The sequence below is a fragment of the Cebus imitator genome, unplaced genomic scaffold (genome assembly GCF_001604975.1).
Source record: "Cebus imitator isolate Cc_AM_T3 unplaced genomic scaffold, Cebus_imitator-1.0 Scaffold21, whole genome shotgun sequence".
NCBI classification, from domain to species: Eukaryota; Metazoa; Chordata; class Mammalia; order Primates; family Cebidae; genus Cebus; species Cebus imitator.
This window is the reverse complement of record NW_016107336.1, coordinates 9,789,799-9,806,846: the sequence shown is the minus strand read 5'-3', so window position 1 is coordinate 9,806,846 and position 17,048 is coordinate 9,789,799. Positions and strand designations below refer to the sequence as shown.

The 17,048-nt window shown below is 38.7% G+C and overlaps 1 long non-coding RNA gene across 1 annotated transcript in view; it reads right to left on the bottom strand.

Annotated features, from left to right (window-relative positions):
• Positions 1–9: 9 nt before the first annotated feature.
• LOC119470073 overlaps positions 10–17,048 on the bottom strand; it is a 75,292-nt gene continuing 58,253 nt past the window's right edge. The window contains exons 2-3 of the long non-coding RNA XR_005198952.1: positions 2,030–2,165; positions 10–166 (exon numbers count right to left, since the gene is read on the bottom strand). This is a non-coding gene — a long non-coding RNA (uncharacterized LOC119470073). The remainder of the gene's footprint in view (positions 167–2,029; positions 2,166–17,048) is intronic.

The window sequence follows — 17,048 nt, the reverse complement described above, 5'->3', positions numbered from 1 at the left end:
AAAAAAAAGCCACCCATAAGTGTCTCCTGCCATTTTTAAGGAGAGATGTAAAGTTTTCACTGTCCTCAGAATGGAGCATCCACAAGCGCTTTCTCATGGTGATGCTGATCCTTTGTTTAATATGATTTGGATGCATTACTATGAGTCTCTGCCTCCTAGCTTTCTTCTAAGAATGAGGAGATAAAGAAAATAAGACGAAGACAGGGAAAGAAACATACCCTGCCACACTTGGTCTTGCAGAGCTACATAAGAATTTTTTTGACTGAAATTAATCACTAATGGGCCTCTTCAGTGTGCCCATCTCCAAGGGCTGGAGAAGCCAGAGCCTACATACTCTTCAGTTTGCTGTCTAAATAGGCCGTCAGAGCTAAGGCTATGCCACTCTGAAAGTGTGGAACAGTTTCCACACTTTCAGACACATATCCAGACACATATCCTCATTCCTTTGAGTTTCAGGATTCAAATCCCAGTTATAATGAAAGAGGAGAAAATTCATGTGGATTTGGAGGCCACAATCTATGCTATTCTAAAATCTTAGGAAAGTGCCTGTCAAGCTCTGGTCTGAAAGAAATAGATATTTGACTTCTTCAGAGCGAGTGAAGGAAGGTGTGATATAGACTGCAGGTAGCCACTGTCCACCCAACGAATTATTTTCTTTCCACCTCTGGGTCTTTGATCATAGGTGGTCTTTTTGCTTGGAAACGTCTCATGTCTTTCCCATAAAACACCCAGCAGCAGTTTTTGGCTTGATTTAAAGATCGTTTCCTATAAGAAGTCTTCCCTAATTTAATTCTCTCATAAACAATATTATAATAGTAACACATATGGAGAGCTTACTATATGCCATGTATGTCATGTATTTTTTGCTCATTTGATTCTCAAAACCATGTCATTAATGTTATTGTTATCTTTATCATTAATGCTACCTTTCAGATGAAGCTCAAGTAGGTAATTTTGCTAAGGTCACGCATCGAGAAAATGGTGGAGCCCTTTGTTGTCTGTTATAACACTTGACAATCTGCCTTCTGTAATGGCTACTAGAGTAGGTGGCCATGTATCACACAAACTTGGGAATTTCTGCAGGAAATGCTTGACTTTTGATTCTCTGCTTTATAATTAGTAATAAAGACCCTACCTCCTGCTCCCACCCCAATAGAAAACCTTTAATATAGTAAATGTTCAACAAGTGTTGTTTTTCACTGAATGAAACTAACATTGAGCAACAAGAAACAGAGTCCTCAAGGATAAAAAGATGGGCTGGGCATGGTGGCTCCGATTACTGCTGTAATCCCAGCAGTTTGGGAGGAGGCTGAGGCGGGTGGATTGCCTGAGCTCAGGAATTCAAGACCAGCCTGGGCAACACGGTGAAACCCCATCTCTGCTAAAACACAAAAACTAGCTGGGTGTGGCAGCATGTGTCTGTAGTCCCAGTTACTTGGGAGGCTGAGGCAGGAGAATTAGTTGAACCTGGGAGGCAAGGTTGCAGTGAGCCAAGATCACACCACTGCACTCCAGCCTGGGCGACAGAACGAGACTCTGTCTCAAAAGAAAATAGATGGATGCATGCCTAATGTGAGTTTAGTCATTGCTTTAGAAGTATGGACTTGGATGGATGACATTTTTCAGTTATTTTACTGAAAAGATTAGGAAGATTGGCTTCCTAATCTTGTGGTAATATTGGAATCAGAGACTAGGCCACACTAGACATCCTATCCTATGGAGACATACTCACAAATAAGAAGAGTCTGGATTGGCATCTGGCTGCAGAAATGTGTATGTGACACCTGCATTCTTGATCCTCATTGTCCTGCCCCTCCCACCAGAAAAGCTAATGCACATAGCCTTGCTCCATTTGACTTTCTAAAAAATAAAATTGAAAATCTGGGCTGAAGTCTGGGTTAGTGCTCTATTGCTTTGTAACAAATTACCACACACCCAGTGGCTTTAAAAGACACCCATGTATTATCCCATAGTTTCTGTGGATCAGTAGTTCGAGCACAGTGGAGCAAGTTCTCCGACGGCTTCTCACCGAGCTGAAATCATGATGTTGACCTGGGCTTTGTCTCATCGGTGAACTCAACACGGAAAGAGTCTACTGCCAAGCTCCCTTGGGTTGTTGACAGAAGTAATTTCCTTGCAGCTGTAGAACTCGTGGCAGCTTGCTTCTTCAAAGTAAGCAATGGAGAGAGAGAGAGAGAGAGAGAGAGAGAGAGACTCTGTTGCTTGGAGCCTGCAACTTCAAAGAAGGCCTAAGCCCTCTTTTGAAGGGGTCACCCAATTTGGTCAAGTCCACTTATCTCCTCAAGGCAACCGATGTAGGACCTTAATTACATCTGCAAAACCCTGTCATTTTTGTCATGCAACGTTAATAATCATGGAAACAGTTCTGTTAGAAGCAAGCCACATGTTCTGCCTACATCCAAAAAAAGATTATATAAGGCTTAACACCAGGCAGAGGAAATCATAAGGGCCATCGCAGAATTTGGTCTACAACTTTCTCCATCTTCCCCAGAAAAGCTTCTGTTGCCTCAAAATAAGAGAATCTGGGCTCAAGCCTTGGTCAGGCTAACATAAACTTGTCTCCCTCAGGGAACTCAATTTCTAAGGTAAGATGTCTTCTAAATTGTCGATTCTATCACTCAGGTACTCATTTTTCCCTTTATTAATCATCAAGACATAAAATTGTTTATTTGGAGTCCTTATTTTATTCTCCTTTTACTTTTCTTTGAAGATGTTCCCATTATTTCCCAATAATGATTTGGGTCACACTCCGGGTTTCCTCTCCCTCCCACCCGTTGCTTCTAACACAATAACAATAATGACAATGACAGCACTGGGGATGTCAATGTCAGACAGTTCTGACAGAAGGCAATCGTCCTCCCCCACCCCCTTTAAAGACTTCCACAATTGCACATCTGTCAGGGGCTGATGGGAAAACAAACCAAATTAAGTTTAATGTCAAGTTGTATCACCTCCTATTTGTGAACTCTCTCTATTTCTTTGTCTCAGAATCTGTTGAACGTGATGGACAGCAGCAAACCCCTGATTAGCATATTTTCCACTGCCATTTCAGGCAAATGAATCTTCCCTCACCAGGATTTGAGATTCCAGTCAGATTCTCAATTCCATCTGGCTAGTCATTCTCATTATTATGCAAATGTCAGCTTTACCTGAAGGCAAGAGCTTTCTTCTTAATATTTAAATTCCATCTCTTTTTCATTGATCTCTAAACAACAGCCCATCTTTGAACTTTCCTTGGAGAACATTTTTTTTAGGGATGAAATTTCCCCCAAGATGGTTTGGTTCCCTTTTTAAAAATAGACTGGGAAGCCTCGGAAAGCGGTGGAGGTAAAGTGCCCTTCCTCTGCTTCCAGAACGGGATTTTTGAGTGACTTTGTCTGAAGTCTGGTAGAGAATGCCCTGCTGCTAGGTAAAGGCACTCAGGGGAGAAACTGACTGGCAGAGATAGGAGAAAGTCAACATGTCAGGCAAGCCCCTGTTTTGAAGAGGGCCCAGGAACCAACAAGAGAAACTAACTGCCAAGGCAAACAGTCTGCATCAGGCTGGCAGCAAATGGACCTCAGCCCTGGGAATCCAAACCAGCAGGTGGGCAGACTTGACTGCTGGCTTGGGAACTAGAGGCAGGACTAGAGATGCTAGTTTCCTCAGTCATTGTCTGGAGTGAAGAGTGCATTACCATAGCATGGTCCCAGTTACCAGAATTGTGGCCTGGCATGGCAATCTAACAGATGCCAGTCATTCTCTCCACAAATCATGTTTTCCCCTGTCCAAGTGTCTTCTCAGAGTGTCTATACCCTCAGCAGGTTTGTTGTCAACCTGAACACCTTTGTTTGTACCCATGTAAACACTGACCAAAGTCAAACCAATCCGATTTTCTAGCAGGAAATGTAAAATTCTGGTTCAAAGACTAGTTGATCTCATTCTCTTTCTCTATCTATCAACCTGTCTATCTTTCCCTTCTCCCCTCTTTCCAATATCTTCCTCGCTGCTTCAAAAGAAAGTTTATATAAAAGCTAACCAACAAGTCAATTTTTCAGCTAATGTCTGTGGGGGCCATAGGCTCTTGGTTCATTAAAGTTTTCCTAAAAAATCACTGACATGAGGCAGATTGATTAATAGGCAAAAAGGCATACAAATTTATTTAACATGTATACACAGTAGCCATCAGAATGAAGACCCAACCCAACAATATATAGAAGCTTGTGTCACATCTTAAGAATATGGAAAGAATGTGGACTCAGACAGAGCATGCCCAAAACAGGTTTTTAGTGGTAAGACAGGTTATAGGAGAGAGAAAATAAGGGGCTTGGCTGGCAAAGGTGGACCTGCTTTGTAGATGAATCCCCCCTCAGAGAGAATAAATGGTAAATGTGTCTCTTTAGACTTGTAAAGGTTTCAGACTCTCAATCTCTCCTAGATCTGGGAAAGGCATAAAAAAGGGCCAGGCTCCATTCATGGAGATTCTCTACAAATGCAAGTTTTTCCCCACAAAAGATAGCTTTGCAAGGCCACTTCTGTTTGCTGACTCTGTGGCAGCCATTTCAACATATGTCCAAGAAATACACTTTGAGGTAAAATATCTTTATTTCTTTTATGCCTCGTTCTCTAAGAAAACGTCTGCAGAGTGAGAGAGGAGCAACCGCACGGAGAACATGAAGGGTGCGGAGAATGACTGACAACCGTCAGCTACCAAATTCCCACGTTATGGTCAGTTCTGGTATTGGAACCCAGAAGCAGGGCCATTCGGAAGTAAGTAGAGAGTACTCACTAGGCTGTTCTAGAGCGTAGTCTTGATGCCCAACACTACTCTTCGTCTTCTTCCCTTCCCTCAAAGAATTGTCTCCAAGGGATCAAAGATTCAGTTCCTCAGAGTTTTAATGGCTGCTTCTAAATGTCATCAGTGATAGATTCTTTTCCTTCCACCCCACCTTTAGCTCCCTGAGACATTTTTGGAGACTGGCCTAAAAATCGAAAGATAAAGTTTTGTTTTCATTTTCTAATTTATCTCCAGTACAAATGTCAGCATTTTAAACTTTTTGTCAGAAGAAAGAAGTGTTTTCAACTGTTTGAAGTTACTTTGGACATTTTTAACTCGTCAAACAAAATAATGTTAAAACATAACTCCCACCTATCTCAGCATGAGAGAATATGAAAACAGGAAGAACAAAAGGGAGAAGACTAGAAACCAGAAGCAGAAAGTTAGGGAGGAAAAAAAGCAACTTCTTACCTACCCTGTGCACTTGCCTGAATTCATATTCTGTTACTGTAACAGAATTCCTGAGACTGAGCAATTTGTAAGAAAAAAAAAAGTTTATTTGGCTCATGATTCTGCTGGCTGGAAGACTGGGCACCCACATCTGGTGAGAGGCTCAGGCTGCTTCCACCTATGGCAGAAGGCAAAGGGGCCCCACATGTACCGAGGTCACGTGGTGAGAAGGAAAGCAAGACAGAGGAGAGAGGTGCCAGGCTCTTTCACACAACCAGCTTTCACAGGAACTGATAGAGAAAAAACTCACTCACCCTTGAGGGAAAGCATGAATCCCTTAATGAGAGACCTGCCATCATCACCCAAACACCTCCCATTAGATCCCACTTCCAACACTGGGAATCATATTTCAACATGAGGGTTGTGGGGGACAAACATCCAAACCATAGCAATATTGTTCTTGGCTCTTGATGTACATTATTGTTTTAATCTTCTAAACATCCCTATAAGGTAGGTACTGAACACCAGAGGGATTATTTTGGACAAGCACAGCCTCTGAAAACAGATGGCTGAGGATTGCATACCAACTCTGATATTTATTTCACAATGTTTTCCCTCAGTTTCCTCATCTGTAAAATGGAGATGATACAGGTGAAACCTACATGAGTTAATACATGTAACACTCTTAGAATGGTGCCTCTCATAGAGTGGATGCCCGGTAAAACTTCAGCTATTACTACTACTACCATTTTACAATTGAAGAAAACTAAGGCACAGAAGAGTTAAGTTTCTTACCAAGGGGCACATGGCTATTAAATGATAGAGTCAGAAGTCTACCCTATAACTACTATGTTCTACAACAGCCATGTAGCTCTTGTTCTATCAGTGCTCTATTATGGGCCTTAAGAACCTGGGAGACTCTCAAACTGCTCAAAAGGAAAGGAATAAAGAATTGAAGTGAATACAATCACTTGGACCTTCCATTATAAGGTCTTGTCTCCTTTTCCTCTAGGAAGTCACCCCAAAATTAAAAATAGGAGACAGAACACTAAATTCCATACACAACAAACTGGAAGACTTTTGAAATTCTGAACCACAATGAAAGAGAAAGAGCTATGAAATCCAGTGAAGAAGTTCACAAGGACATCAGCAGGTGCAGATCTCAGACAAAGCTGTCAGAGCACAGTTGTCCAAACAAGATGGTACACTCTAGGGAGAAAAACACTCTTGCATTTGGAGCAACATTAGGGGCTCAGCAAGCTGTCAGTGAGAGTGTTTCAGGGGAAACGGGCTCAACGAGGAAACACACAGAATTTGCAGGAAGCAAGCTGTTATGGTATAAATGGAAGACAGAGAGTTTCTCAATTGCAAACAAAGCTGCACTGCCAATTTCTTTTGTGTGGGTAGAACTAAAAGCCAAAATAACCTATTCAGTCTCAAGTGCATATAACTCCGCATTATAAGGCCAAACCTGATGAAAAATGTGAATTCATAAGAAACTGGCTTCATTCCAAGATGTCCTAATACAAAAAGAACCAATACAGATTTATATAAAGAGACCACATGAAAATGAAAGACAGACAGAGGAAAATCTGTAAGAAATAAAAATATTGAGCAGAAAAAAATTTAAATATTGTTGACAAAGAGCAGGAAAAACAATCAATAAAATCACAAAGCAAAAAAAAAAAAAAAAAAAAAAAAAAAAAAAAAAAAAAAAAAAAAAAAAAAAAAAACCTCAAGGCAAAAAAAATAAAAGGGAAAAATTTTATGACATTGGATTTGGCAAGACTTTTTTGGATATGACACCAAAAACACAGGCAATAAAAGAAAAAAAACAGACAAATTGAACTACATCAAAATTTAAAACTTCTGTGCATCAAAGGATATCAAGAGTAAAAAGGCATTCCTAAGAATGATAGAGAACATTTTCAAGCCATATATCTAATAACTGGTTAATATCCAGAATATATAAAGAACTCCTACCACTCAACAACAACCACCTCAAAATTCCTCCAAAGAAGATATACAAATAGCCAATAAGCACATGAAAGATGCCCAACATCACTAATCATTAGAGAAATGCAAATAAAACCCACAATGAGGTAGCATTTCTCACACTTTAGGATGGCTATTATAAAAAAAAAATTTTTTAACAGAAAATAACAAGTGTTGACAAGGATGTAGAAAAATTGGTACATTGCTGGTGGTGATGTTAAATGGTGACTGCTGTGCAAAGCAATATGGTGGTTTCTCAAAAAATTAAAAATAGAATTACCATATGATCCAGTAATTCCATGTGTTAGTATAAACACACACAAAAATGAAAGCAGGGTCTCAAAGGGATCTTTGTACACAAATGTTCATAGCAACATTATTCATAAGAGCCAAAAAGTGGAAGCAATCCAAGTGTCTGTAAATAGATGAATGGATAAATGAAATGTGATACATAGATGCAATGGAATGTTAGTCAACATTAAAACAGAAGGGAATTGTGACATATGCTACAACACGGATGGCCCTTGAGGACATCATCTTAAGTGAAATAAGATAATCACAAAAGTTAATATTGTATGATTCCATTTATATAAGGTATCATATTAGTCCATCCTCCCATTTCTATAAGAAAATACCCAAGACTGGGTAATTTATAAAGGAAAAATATTTAATTGACTCACAGTTCCATATGGGTGGGGAGGCCTCAGGAAACTTACAATCATGGTACAAGGTGAAGGGGAGGCAGGCAACTTCTTCACACAGCAGGAAAGAGAATCACTGAAGGAGGAACTTGCCCAGACACTTATAAAATCCTCAGACCTCGTGAGAACTCACTCACTATCATAAGCGTGGCATGGGGGAAACCACCTCAGTGATTTAATTATCTCTACCTTGTCTCTCAGTTGACACATGGGGATTATATTTAGAGATGAGATTTTGGGTGGGAACACAGCCAAGCCATATCAGTACCTAGAGTAATTAAATGCATAGAGACAGAAAGTAGTGGGGTGGTAACCAGGGGCTAGGGTAAAAGTGAATTAGTTGTTATTTAATGGGTATAGAGTTTTAGTTTTGCAAAATGAAAAGAGTTCCCTAGTTGTGAACAACAATGTACACATACATAACTATTGAAAATAGAGTTTCTACCTCTATTTTTAATAACAAAAAATAGATAATATGGTAAATTTGGTGTTATGTGTATTTTACCACAATTAAAAATAAATTTTAAAATTAAAAGAATTATAGACCTATAAAAGAGATCAAAGAAGAGCTATAAAGTTTCAGCCAAAATGGGTAATGAATGATAATAGAAGGAGATAAGCCATCAAGTGACAGAGCTCAGGAAATTCATAGAAAATATCATAAATCACAAATATGGAGCTCATATTAAAAGGGAGAACAAAAGGAAAATATATTGGTGAAACAGAGAAAGACAAATAGAACAAGATGGTAAAAATGATCACATAAACAAACTTTTAAAGGATTTAAGAAAAAATGATGTAGAAGACAGATAATGATGATACAACATATGCATAATTACTATATTTACTCTGAAGGAGAGAACCAAGTAACTGGAAACCAAAACATAAAGAGTTATTTTAGAAAATTTTTTACCAAAAAAAAAGGACCGATAGATAAGAAATGCCCATGGAGAAAATTTTACAGGATGATTAACACCAAGGTCTATTTGAGATTTTATACTTCAAAAATAAAGGATACTTTGAGCAGCTAAGCAAAAGATCCAATCACCTTAAAGCCGAGAAAAAAAATGATGCCTCAAACCTGATCTCAGCTATATTAAATGAAAGAAGATCACGAAAAAATGCTAATAAAATCCTCAAAGAAGATGTGACCGAAGAATTTTATATCCAATCATACTTTTGTTTAAAGATAGCAGCAACAGAAAAACATATTTCAAATGTGCAAGAATTCAAGGAATAAATTCCTGTGAGCCTTTCTTAGAGAAACTACTAGAGACCAAGCTTCAACCAGCTGAGAGACAAGAGAACTATAGTGAAAGGACTAACGATGGGCATTGATCCACTTCACCGAAGGGCTAAGATAAAAAACTATGAGGATTACATTTAGAGAATAGAATACAGGTTATTCACAATGATAAATGCAGAAATAAAATTACTAACAAAAATTGGGAGGAGGTGGAGAAGAGAAAGGTAGTTAACTTTGTCAGCTTTTCTAGGCTGCAGTCTAAACGTATTTAAATCTGATAAATCAACTGAGAAGTAGGGTAATTATATTTAAAGGTATAAATGTAAACTCTAGAAATCTCATAAAAGAAAGAGAACTGACAAAAGCTGAGTATAGAGGGGGAAACAGAAGAGATTAAAAAAAGTAAAAGTGATTCCAGCAAAGCCAACAGAGTCTATTGCTAATTTTAACATTCTAAATTTTCAAATTAATTGATATAGTAAACTTGGTAGTTGAAAAGATAAAAAAATATATATACTTGATTTGCATGTGTTGAAACACCCTTGCATCCCTGGAATAAAGTCCACTTGGTGATGGTTTATTATCTTTTTTATGAGCTGTTGGATTTTGTTTGCTGGTATTTTGTTGTGGATTTTTGCATCTGTGTTCGTTAGGGATACTGGCCTGTAGTGTTCTTTTTTTTGTTGTGTCCTCACCCAGCTCTGTTATCAGGGTGATACCAGCTTCATAGAATTAGTTAGGGAGGATTCCTCCTCTGTAATTTTTTGGAACAGTTTCAGTAAAACTGGTACCAATTCTTCTTTGCATGTCTGATAGAATCTGGCTATGAATTAATCTGATCCTGGGCTTTTTGATGTTGTTGGTAGAGGATTTATTATGACTGATTTAATTTCACTACTCATTACTGGTCTGTTCAGAATTTCTACTACTTCCTGATTCAATCTTAAGAGGTTGTAAATTTCCAGGAATTTATCCATTTTCCCTGGATTATTTAGTGTCTGTGCATAGAGATGCTCATAGTAGACTCTGATAATTTTTTGTATTTCTGTGGTTTCAGTTGTAATGTCACTTTTACTGTTTCTCACTGTGCTTATTTGAATCTTCTCTCTCTTTTCTTGCTTGATCTAACTAGCGGTCTAGCAAATCCCTGGGCAATTTGGTTTATCTTTTCAAATAACCCACTTTTTGTTTACTTGATCTTTTCTATTGCATTTTTGGTCTCAGTGTCATTTAGTTCTGCTTTCTTCTTTGTTATTTCTTTTCTTCTGCTAGCTTTAATTTTGGTTTTTTATTGTTTATCTGGTTCCTGAGGTTATGACATCAGGTTGTTATTTGAGATCTGTCTTTTCAATCTAGGCATTTAACAGTACAAACTTCCCTCTTAGTACTGCTTTTGCCATACCATAGAGGTTTTTGATACATTGTATCTCTATTTTCATTTGTTTCAAAACTATTTTTTTAATTTACACCTTAATTTTATTGTTTATCCAAAGATCTTTAAGGAGCAGGTTATTTAATTTCCATGTATTTATACAGTTTTGAGAGCTCCTCTTCATATTGATTTCTAGTTTTATGCTACTATAGTCTGAGAAGATGTTTGATGTAATTTTCACTTTTTAAAATTTATTTAGACTTGCCTTGGGCCTATAATATGGCCAATTTTGAGAATGTTCCAAGCACAGATGAGAAGAATGAATATTCTGTGGTTACAGGACAGAATATTCTGTAAATGTCTATTAGGTCCATTTGGTCTATAGTCCACTTTAAGATAAACTCATCTTTGAAAGAGCACAAAATCCAGATGGCTCCTTCTTGGGAATGTCTCATCACTAAATCTCTCCCCCTCTATCTATTCTGATTTTGATCAGCCTATTTCTATCAGGTGTCATTATCTCCATCTTCCCTTTAAAACGTTTTTGTTTTGTTTTGTTTTGTTTTGAGACAGGTCTCACTCTGCCATTCAGTCTGGAGAGCACTATTGTGATCATGGCTCACTACAGCCAGGACTTTTTTGGCTCAAGCAATCCTCCTATCTTAACTTCCTGAGTAGCTGGGACAACAGGTATGAGCCGCTATGCCTGGCTAATTTGGTTGTTATTGTAGAGACAGAGTCTTCCTATGTTTTCCAGGCTGGTCTTGAGATTCTCCCACCTCAGCATCTCTAAGTTCTGGATTACAGGCATGAACCACCATGCCTGGTCCTTAAAAACTTTTATTTCAAGATGCCTCTCTGATAGCTAGTCATGCAGTTTGGAAAATGGTCTTGCAAATAAATATGAGCAGAAAACTTTACCCAACAAAGTAAAGGTGATTCAAGTGCATTCTGAGAAAGCCAATTACCTTCTCTGACCAGAAGTTTATTGTTCTGTTTGCAAAGAAATAAATATATGGGTTAATAATGAGATTGTATTTGGGACATGGATAATAAGAATAATTAAAATTTATTTATCACTTACTATAGGTTAAAAGCTTTATATAATTTATCCCAGCAACTCCCCTCAATAACTCAATAGAGTACATGGAATTTTATCCCAGAAAGTGCAAATAGGGAAACTACGCCTCGGAGGCAAAATAATATGTCCAATTAACAATCAGGCAGTGGGTGGCAGAGCATACCTGCTATTGACTATAGAGCCCAATCCTTTAATACAGTGATCATTGATCTGAGCCTATATATTTGCCCCCAAAACTAAGGTTTAGAGGCCTATTTAAGAATCTGCCTGAAGATTCCAGATATATCCAGAAACAGAATACAAACTGTGTTTCTGGCCACAGGAAAGGTTTGAGATAGATTGTGAACAAACTCCAGGACAAAGATAGATAAATTTTTTCTTTGGAAAGAATAATTGGGAGGGTTATTCCAAAACAGAAGAACAAACAAGGAAATTCCTGAGAAAAGATAAAGTCATCTGCATAAATGTCAGGGAAATGAAACAAATGCCAAAGTGAATGCATGGTGAAAGGTGCCTCCTCCCAACTTCCCTCCACAGAGTCAATTCTCTTCCTCTCACCTATACTTAAATAAAGTTGTGTTTTTGCATGCAGATCTTTCAATCTTTGTTTCTTTTTTAAAATGCTCTTAAGGGAGTCATTCCCTTAGGTCCATATTTCTACATTCAATTCAATGCAACTATGTAAGGAAACACAGAGCTTGACTCCCACCCATGTTCACAGCTTACAAGGAAGTCAGACAGCCTGCTGATGCAGCCATCTGCTACATCTGGTACCTCCGAATTCTGATCTGGTCTGGCAGCTGAGGCCTCAGCTCAGTCCCACCTGGGCCACTCTCTCTAACCCTTTGGCCCTCAAATCGAGGTCTCTTCCTGCTCTGACATGCTATTATATAAAGTAGTCTCTTGTCAAAAATCAAGGATGTGCAACAGCATTGATTTTTCCTTTTCTTCTCCATGGGGCTCTCCGGAGATTTCCTCATCTGAAGTGCAGTTCTGAGTTTCCCCCTCTCTCTCTAGTATTTCTTGCAGGTCAGGGTTATAGGCCAGGGCAACCTTCTAGCCTGTGGTCTGAGACCCTGAGTTCTTCCTCTGAAGTTGATGGTTCCTCTGTGGCCATGCCAGCTTACAATTTCCTGACTTTCTGGAATACTAGAATAGCTTTCTGTTATGATTCCCATTGATTGCACCCCACTGAATAGACCAACTTGATTGATCAGACTGAGGTCCAAAATATCAGTTCCTTTTGTCACATTGCTCTAATTTTCAAGCAATAATAATAAGAGCAATAATGAGAGCTGACATTTAGTAAGTGCCAGACAAGTAACTAAGAACATTATGTGCATTATTTCAGTGAATCTTCACAGAGAACATGAAGTTCAGAGACATAAGAAACTTTTCCAAGACCACAAGGCTAATAAATGAGAAAACTAGAATCCTAAACCAAGTCTGTCTGATTCCAAAATTTTTAATACAAATAATATATACTACAAAAAATATAAAAATGAAAATGTAAAAGAAAAAAATTGCCCCTGCTCTCTACTCAAGCTCCAAAATAGAATACCACACATTTTGGTATATAAGGAATGTATAAATCCTCAGGGGCTCTCTTCATCACTCGGCTCAGTAAACTTCCAGAAATAAGTTTCTCAGCCTAGTAAGTCAAGAGGAAGATATGTACTTTATTGTTATCATTCATGCCATGCCACACGACATTAACTATCTCTGTTTCTGAATTCCAAACAAGAGTCTGCACTCTTCAAGGTAAGTCTCCATATACCCAGTGACTGCTTACAAAGATGCTCAATAAAGATGCGTTACTGTTGTTGTTGTCACAACTGCAAGCCCAATGCTATGACCTGCTCCCTGGGATTTGTAGTCATGTAGCTCATTCTCTGAACCCAGGAAAGTTTTAGTATTTATCTCAATGCCTCTAACAACGAGTAATCAGATTTTGAATAGCCAGCTTTTCTCTCCAGCAGCAGTCTGGATACTTGCTATGACAGGAGATGAAAAGGATCCCAGATATGAGGAAGGAAGGAAAACTCAAATTTGAAGAAATTGTACCCAATTCCAGAACTTTGCTACCTCTCCCTGTGAGATTGGACCTCACCCGCCAAGCTCTGTGCATGGACCACTGACACTGAGATGAGCCATGAGTCAAATTGCCACAAAAAGTACCGTGATCTGATGAGTTGGAGACTGAGGTCATTGCTACTCTGAGCCATTCTCTAGATTCCATTAGCCACTCCCTGCTAGTCAGACATAAGAGTCCCTGGTTTGCAGGGAAGAACAATCATTGGTGAAGAGACAAAAGATCAAGACTGATCAATGCACAAACAGTGAAAGAGGAGAATTTCAACAAGATCCATAAGGAAGGAATACCTTGGCAAGCCAGATCCATCCAGATTTTTTCTGGGTCCTGAAGATAAACCTGTAAGCGTTCTCCTTCAGGCCTCTGCAGCAAAGGCTTCCCGTGGAGCACAGGCTGGAGGATCCAGTGTCAGAAGAGTGATGTGTTTTTAATCCTGTGTACCTGTAATTTAGAAGGAATGTCGTCCCTCCATCACTACTTTAAGCTGAAATTCTGAGGCTTCTCAAGGGCCTACAGGCTGAGATAAGAATTAGCTCTCAACTAAAAGTAAAAGGGTCAAAACAGCTTCTGCCTCCTATGGGTGATCTGAGAATCAATGTAAAGAAAATAAAATGTGAACTGAAACGATTGATGCTTTGTTTCTTCTTCAAATGCATTTTGTCTTTTATAAACTTTCTATCAGTTTATAGACTGAAGACCTATATCCAATCTTACCATCACCACCCCCTCCCATGTTACAAATAAGAGAACTGATCCTCTGCAAAATTAAATGACCTCCTCATTACCATATGGCTCAATCAAACTCTTGGTTAAGTCTGAAACCAGGTCTCCTGTTTCCCAGTCCCAGAGATTCTTTCTTTGCATAACAAGCCTGGTTTTGTTTTTTGGGTTTTTTTTGTTTGTTTGTTTGTTTTTTGCATCATGAGTACAAAACTCAAAAGGAAGTGGATTGCAAACTGCAACCTGCTGAAATAGAAAGTAATCAATCATTTGGAGAGAGGGTCCGTGCAGGGTCCCTAGGCAAGCCTTTGCCTCTCAACCCCAGGCCCATATGCCACTTGCCTTTGCCAGGGCAGCTCCTGAACTGCTGGGTGTCCTTCTGCTCAGGACACTGAAAAAACTAGGTCAAACAGTATTCAGCAACCCTTCTTTAAGCTTTGAAGGTCACCTCAGTGCTCAGCATTTTTGCATCTTTTCAAATAAATAATGAAAATGGAGATTTCTCAATATGGCATAGCTGGACTGACTCCCTAGGAGCAGCATTCACACTGCACTATGTATTGCCAGCATATGTTTCTCCTTGTAGAGTAGAAGCCAGATTGATATCACATTAGGGAATAAATTTTCACAAAGAATTAAGGACATTCAGTGATAACTTATTAGAAAAATATACTAGGAAGGAATATGGGCAAAGAGAAATCCTGTTCACAATAACAACACACAATATGGAAGTTTAAGGAGTACAATTAATAAGATAGGGTCTATACAGCTAGTAAAGGAAACCTCAAAATGTCACCAGGAGATCACTATGAAGATTAAACTGCATCTTACTGATGGATGAAATTTTGCAAAATGCCCATTCTGCCAGGATTCTTTCACATACACTTAACAGCTATCCAAACAACATTCTAATGCTATTTGTGGCAGGTAAATTTATGGTTCTCCAAACATGCCCACATCATAATCTCTAGAACCTGTGAATATATTATCTTAAAAGGCAAAAGAAACTTTGCAGATGTGATGACAGGTGAAGACCTTATGATAGGGGGAATATCCTGGAATATCCAGAGGAACCTAATCTAATTACCTGCTTCCTTAAAATTGGAGACTCTTTATTGGATGTGCTCAGGGAGAAAAACCGGTCAGAAAGATGCACTATTGCTACCTTGGAAGATGGAGGAAGGGGCCCATGAGCCACAGAATGTGGGCAGCCTCTAGAAGGTGAAAAAGGCAAGGAAACAGATTATCTCCCAGAGCTTCCAGAAAAGGACACATCCCCCCGATATCCTGATTTTAGCTAAATGAGACCAGTGTCAGACTAGTTCTATCTAACCTATAGAATTGTAGGGTTAAAAAAAAAAAAGGCGGGGGGTTGTTTTAAGCCATTAAGCTTGTGGTTTTGTTTTGTAGCAGCAAAGGAAAATCGATACACTATATTTTAACCTGACCAAGTTATGAAATATTAGCCAAAGAAGATAACAGAGGGACAATTTTTTTAATATACAACTTTTAAGTTCAGGGGTACATGTACAGGATGTTCAGGTTTGTTACATAGATAAACAGGCCGCAGTGGTTAGCTGCACAGATCATCCCATTACCCAGGTATTAAGCCTAGCATTCATTAGCTATTCTTCCTGATCCTCTCCCTCCTCCCACCCCCGATCCTTTGACAGGCCCCAGTGTGTGTTGTTCCCCTCAATGGGCCCATGTATTCTCATCATTCAGCTCCCACTTATAAGTGAGAACATGCAATATTTGGTTTTGTGTTTCTGCATTAGTTTGCTCCAGCTCCATCCATATTCCTGCAAGGGACGTAATCTCATTCCTTTGTATGGCTGCATAGTATTCCATGGTGTATGTGCATCACTTTTCCTTTATTCAGTCTATCATTGGTGGGCATTTAGGTTGATTCCATGTCTTTGTTATTGTGAATAGTGCTACAGTGAACATATGTGTGCATGTATATTTATAACAGAACAATTTATATTTCTTTGGGAATATGCCCAGTAATGGGACTGCTGGGTTAAATGGTATTTCTGCCTCTATGTCTTTGAGGAATCACCACACTATATTCCACCATGGTTGAACTACTTTACACTCCCACCAACAGCGTAAAAACTCCTTTTTCTGCACAACCTCACCAGCAACTGTTTTTTGACTTTTTAATAATAGCCATTCTGACTGGTGTGAGATGGTATCTCATTGTAGTTTTGATTTGCATTTCTCTAATGATCAGTGATGTTGAGCTTTTTTCCATGCTTGTTGGCCACATGTATGTCTTCGTTTGAAAGTGTGTGTTCATGTCCTTTGCCCACTTTTTAATGGGGTTGTTTGTTTTTTTCTTGTAAATTTGTTTAAGTTGCTTATAGATGCTGGATATTAGGCCTTTGTCAGATGGATAAATTATAAAAATTTTCTCCCATTCTGTAGGTTGTCTATTTAGTCTGCTGATAGTTTCTTTTGCTGTGCAGAAACTCTTTAATAAGATTCCATTTGTCAGTTTTGGCTTTTGTTGCCATTGCTTTTAGTGTCTTTGATATGAAATCTTTGTCCATGCCTATGTCCTGAATGATATTGCATAGGTTTTCTGTTAGGATCTTTATAGTTTTGGGCC